Source organism: Rhipicephalus sanguineus, chromosome 8 (assembly GCF_013339695.2).
Source record: "Rhipicephalus sanguineus isolate Rsan-2018 chromosome 8, BIME_Rsan_1.4, whole genome shotgun sequence".
Taxonomy (NCBI): Eukaryota; Metazoa; Arthropoda; class Arachnida; order Ixodida; family Ixodidae; genus Rhipicephalus; species Rhipicephalus sanguineus.
Genome location: NC_051183.1, coordinates 98782503 through 98788502, shown reverse-complemented (window position 1 = coordinate 98788502; position 6000 = coordinate 98782503).

The window sequence follows — 6000 nt, the reverse complement described above, 5'->3', positions numbered from 1 at the left end:
TGGAAGACAGCGCCGGTCTTTTGTCTTTTTAGACTGTCGGCCTTCTTCTTGACTGGCTGCTCAGCTGCACTCTATTGTTGTAGGCCCCGTGCAACAACAGTCTGCGCTTTTCTGGAGTTCGGTGTTTCCCGGTCTACTCTTACACCCTTACTGGCTTCCTCGGCTCGACTTTCGCCAGAAGGAGCGAGTTGTTGTTGGTTTGAGTTGGAGGGGTTGTTTGTGACTTTTTAAATCCGCTCCACTTCCTCCCCTCGCTCCTCTTGCTGGCTTCGTTCTTTTTTTTTCTTTTTTTTTTGCCAGAAAGGAAACCGTGAGTGAAGAACAAAACTGATCTCTTCCTGTCCATTTCCGGTTTTACGTTAGTTCGTCTTGAAATCGTACTTCCGCGCAAAGGAAATAAACAACAATACTCTGCTTGGCCATTCATAGCGCCCTGCTGAATTCATCGGACCACTTTGGTTGCAACCGCGCTAGAGACATCTGTACGTCTATCAGGCCCGTAGCCAGAAGGGGTGGGGGGTCTAGGGGCCCGGACCCCCCCCCCCTCCCCGTTATTCTGACGGAGGGCGGTATTTTACCGAATATAAATAGTGAAAATTGGTGTTTTTCTAAAATAGTCGAGGCCTTCAGCAAGTGACCCCCCCCGTAAAAGTTTCCTGGCTACAGGCCTGACGTCTATACTATAGTGTACTAGAATATTGTTCTAGTACACTATAGTCTATACAATGAGAGCAAGTTGTTACGGTCTTTGATGCGAGGAGTGAGAAACCAGTAAGCACATAAGACAAGTCGTGGCTGATAATTGTTGGCTTAATATTGGCCAATGAAGTGTTGCTGGTTAGTGGCATGAGCAGCCAGTGCTTCGCACAAATCTGTTTCCTTAGGTGAAATTCGCCGCAAATTTTTTTATTTCATTTTTGTTTTGTTTAGGTTTTACGGGTGTATTGCTCCATCGAGAAGGGGGTGTCGCCTTTGTGACGTCGTGCGTGACGTCACGCACGACCGCCTGTGTGTCACCACTTGGCGGTCCTTCTTGGGTTGGCGTCGTCCGCGGTGTGCGATTGTTTTGCCGGAGCATGTATATACAAATACAAATAGCAAAATGGCTGCACGCGATCGCGAGTAAAGGATAAAATAACAGTAAGTTGTCGGCGGTCATTACGGCCTTCGAGATCCGTGACCTCGGGACACTACGGGCCACTTTGTCGAAACAATGGCTACGCGCAGGCGCACTGTGTTTCGAAACCGCTCTTGTTGCGCCTGGTTATACGATGCCGTGGCCGGAACGGGCTGTGGTGGCAGATAGATTTTTTTTCCACTGTGGTGGGTGACCGCCAAGGAACGCTTATTGGCAAGTAGCAGACGACAACAATGCCTGTGCAGACGACAATCTCGGGCACGACCAGACAATACAATGGTGCGCGGAACGTAGTCTCGGGACTCTCTGGCGTCCATGGCCCGTGTACTGCGGGTCAAACGACATTAAGTGGTTGACGACACGTGCACTCGGTGTCGAACATGTCCAAGACGTTAAAGTACAACGGAGACGGGGTATCCTATTAAGTATTTTTTGGTTCCGATTATAGTCTGCGTCTAGTTGCCACGTAAAGTGTAGGTAATTGAATAAAATTAAGTCCGCCATTTATTTTCAGATGGGTTTGCTATTTCACTTGAGTTTATTTAGTAATCTCTACTGAATTTATTTCACAACTTAATTCAATTCAGTTTACTGACTCATCACTGATATACCACCTTCCAGCGTATGAAGCCAGCTGTCTGGGTTGTCATTATAATTAATCCATAATTGGTACGTAGTTATTTCATTGGATACTGCAAGCATTAGCAGTCCTCCTACGGGAGTGCACAGTAAGTACAATCGTAAATTGCCTACAAAAACGTGCGAAACGCATCGAGAACAGTTACATCACGACGCCACTACGTTCTCTACTGTGGATCAGTAGACCCTATGTGTTTTCTTACATGGATAAATGTATTTATGTTTTCTTTGTGTGTTTGCATACGTTTTTGTAGGCAATTTACAATTGTACTTACTGTTTACATCGACTGAGAAGTAGAAGAAGATGGCTTTCGCTGTCGAGTCGTCTTAGGCGATTGAATAATGGACCCAGTGAATCTTTGGCAAGTCGGGCACGACCAGACGGCATAGCGGTGCGCGGCGTGTAGCCTCGGAGTCTGTCGCGCGTCCGTTGGCTCGTGTGCGGTGGGTCAAACGACACTAAGCGGTGACAACGCGTGCTGCTCGGTGTCCACATGTCCAGGACGTTAGAGTACAATGGTCAGGGAGAGTCCTATTACATGGAACTATTTTGTTGTCCCAATTATAGCGTGCGTCAAGTTCACAAAACATTAAACTTAATTGAACAAAATAAAATAAAGCTGATTTTCTTGGAAATTTGAGTTCAGCCTACTGAAGAATGCTGACGATTGGGGAGTGCTGGTTGTTCATCAGAAACGGTTTGCAGCTTAGGAAACACAGACACAAAAGATTCTCTCCTAGCGTGTCCCATTTTTGCCGCGCACTTTGTGACGTCAGCATGGTGATTCACGTTACGTCATTAAGGTACAAGCTCTCGATTCGCCCATATATGAGGGATATCAGCTAAGAATGGTGTCCTGACCCGTATTGTTTTGTCTCGCTCGACCATCGTGCGCTATCAACTGATTTCACTTATAGTTTACGGCAGGGGTCACAAACACGCGGCCCGTGGTTTCACAACAAGTTCTGAGACTGCTAAATGATACTGGCCTTATTTTCCCGTCTATTGCGATTAGTAACGCTTTGCTCAGGTAAGCTGCAGACACGGGACTGGTTTCAAGCATGTTTTTCGTGAAGCAACCCACGCGGTCACCATGTGTTGAAACATTACCGGGCTACGAAATCTCGATATTTCAGAATCGGCATCGAAGTTTCAGCCATTCTGCAGATCGGTATCGATGTGTTTCTCGAATCCTGACGCCAAATCCCCTTCGGATATGATCCACTTATGATAGGAACGGTATTCATTCAAATGGCAACTCGTGTCCCGGGCTTTGCGGGGCTACAGTTCAATTACTGCGGCCCGCTAGTTGTGATGAGTCTGAAAACCCTGGTTTAGGGCGTTTCCGACTACGCAAGCGGAGATAACAGCGCGTAGCCGACAAGCGCGAAATCCCGATAGGCTCGACGCTTAGTGCTAACATTGTCCGCGTGTTTTATGAAGAACTGAGTGGTGAGGAGGTGATAGCACTTGTACACGCGGTGTCGTGAAGACGATAAAGATGCCGCTGTCTCTTCTTTGAACTCAGAATGGTTTAGGGGCCCTTTAAGCTTTCGTTGTGCCGACGTGTCGTCATTCCGTTGAGATTAGGGAGTGTGAAAGAAGGTGAAAAAAAAATACATATCAGTTCTTTTCTTTTGGCAGGCGTTTAGAAATGCTGAACGTGGTAGCGGATAGATCTTCAGGCCGATAGGGAAAGAGAACTAACTTCGGCACGCACCGGTGAAATCGAATTATAATCGACTTACGCGCTGCGCGCAGACAAAATTAAGCGAAACGATCGGTACGTACACTTCCGCCTCATTGAGTGACCGTGCTGTTCTTGAGACTGCTGTACAACGCTTCCGCATGTATATGTATACGCGCCGAACAACCTCGCGCGTATCAGCTACTTTAGTCCCTGGGAACCGTGTCGGTGTTTGCGCGCTCCTGTTGTAAGTGTACGCCACCTCGTCGGGGTGTTTTAGACTACGCCCTTCTCGATACGGGCGCACCGCTTCGTGCCGTGTTTACTCGCGCAAGAGCCGCCACTCTTTTTTTTTTTTTTTTCACTGCGTTTAGAACGTTATGCACGTATAACACACTTAGAGCGTTCTAACGCGCCACGTTCCAACTGGTCCAACAGCGAACTCTCGTGTGTATCTGCATGGAATAGTCCGAACCCCTCGCTACTTGCTCGCGCGTGCGTTTATTCAAGGTTTACCACATACTCGCGAAGTCGCGTTTTATCGCATTTCGTGGGCATTTGCAAGTGACAGCGGATAACAAAAAAAAAAAGAAAAGTAACACGGGTCTCTTATGCGTTCACCTAAGACGACTAGAAGGCGAAGACCATGTTAGCAAAACCATGTGTTAATCAGAAAATATGTTGTTCTCAGCCGATTGTATTGATACCCCTCCCCCTCCGCTTATTCGTAAAGCTTTCTACAATTCACGTAGATTTTCAGTACGTGCCTCCGGGATCGGCCCACCTTTGACCAAGCGACGATTCATGTGACTGCGTCACAAGCTTTGGCGATCTGTGACGTCATCATATCTGTGACGTCATGATGACGTCACATGATGAGTTTTCTTTTCATCATTTCGTTTTGACGCCGGTCACATGTCGCGTTTGATGAGGCATTCAGGGCTTTCGCCTTAATACTTTGTGGAGTTTCACCTGCGAGAACCATCCTATTATTACAAGGCACCGCCTTCAAACGTTTACGTAAGTCTAAGTGCACGAGTGTGTTATATAACCTGCCACTGTGGCTGGATGTCGAGCTATACTCTGCAGCGTAACGCCGCAGCCATTAGGCCGCATCGGTGTGTGTGTGCGGCGGATACTGCGCGTATAAAGACGGTACACTCCGAAACTCCCACTCCGAACATTTCAACGCGCCGAACATGGTGCCGACAGCCGGCCCAAATTTTTTCGCCATTGTGCTGTTGCTCTGTCATGTCGACAGTCCTTTGCTCATACTTCGAATATGAGGGTCATGTACAATAACCGCCGAGACACCGCTTATTACACGCATATGTACGCTTTTAATATTCACGCTCCGTATACCTCTAAAGTATAGTGTATGCCGGCGGCTTCTTATACCGGAACAATTCACGAGCGAGCGTGCTTTACGTCGGCTTTCGCACGCAATTAAGGGCGCGAGCAATTCGCACGCGCGGTTGATTGGAAAGCGACGTGATTCGGCCGTGGTGGTGTATACTGTATTCACGTATGCCGGATATTGGCCGCGTTCGCTGTTCCACCATTAATCTCAAACCTCGTGCCATGGAGTATGGCGAGCCTCAGCGGCGGACGTGTTTAGCATGTTTCTCTTGCATTCATGTGACGATACAAAGACAAACCATTGTTCAATGCTGTTCAGGCGATACGATGATCGTCTACCGAGCGCACAGTGCTCGGCAGATGCAGTGTAGTGCCCGGCACTGCAGTATGGCTTCACTAATGCACGCGCTTTCGTTAGCACCATCGGCGCAGTCAGGGGGGGTGGGGTGTTTTGGGGGAGTTTGAACTCCCCGTGATGTTTACCGCGCAATGATACGGTGTTGTTTACCGATAACCGCGTCATGTCGCTAGGAATCTTGCCGCTAAAGGTAATATTTATTAAGAACCACATCGGCATACTCTGCTAGCGCCACGTATGTACACGCATTCCATGTTTAAGAGAAACAATTTTTTTTTTTTTTTTACAAAAAAGAGTGCGTGGTTCATTCTTGGGTGGTGGCCCGCGGAAGCGCCCCTCTGGCCGCCGCGGCTCGCCGGGCCTGATCTACGGTTGCCTTGGTGCCACCAAATTTGTGGCTTGCGCGTTCTTTGCTGTAATCGTTTCCTGTAGCTCTAGAAAGCATGATACACGCACCAAGATTCATGTATTCTCGATAAATAATTTAATATCGCTTCTTTATATGGACAACTTTCGCTTTCGATTTCTGGGCGCCGAGGTTGGGCAGTGACGTAGCAGTGTAGGGGTATTGATCACGTGACGACACAAGGCTGTGATGCACTTAGCGAGGAAGCGATCGAAACTCGGCGAGTGATGATGCAATTTGCTGGTACTATAGTGAATTAGAACATATTCTAGTTCACTATAGCCGTTACGTACGTTGCGGAGGTCCGGAGGTCACTCACTTCACTACAGCAGATCTGGTGTGACGTCACTACAACTTTCGTTGCCCCTCCTATAGAGCTACGTCAGAGTTGGCGCGCTAGCGATGGGTCTTG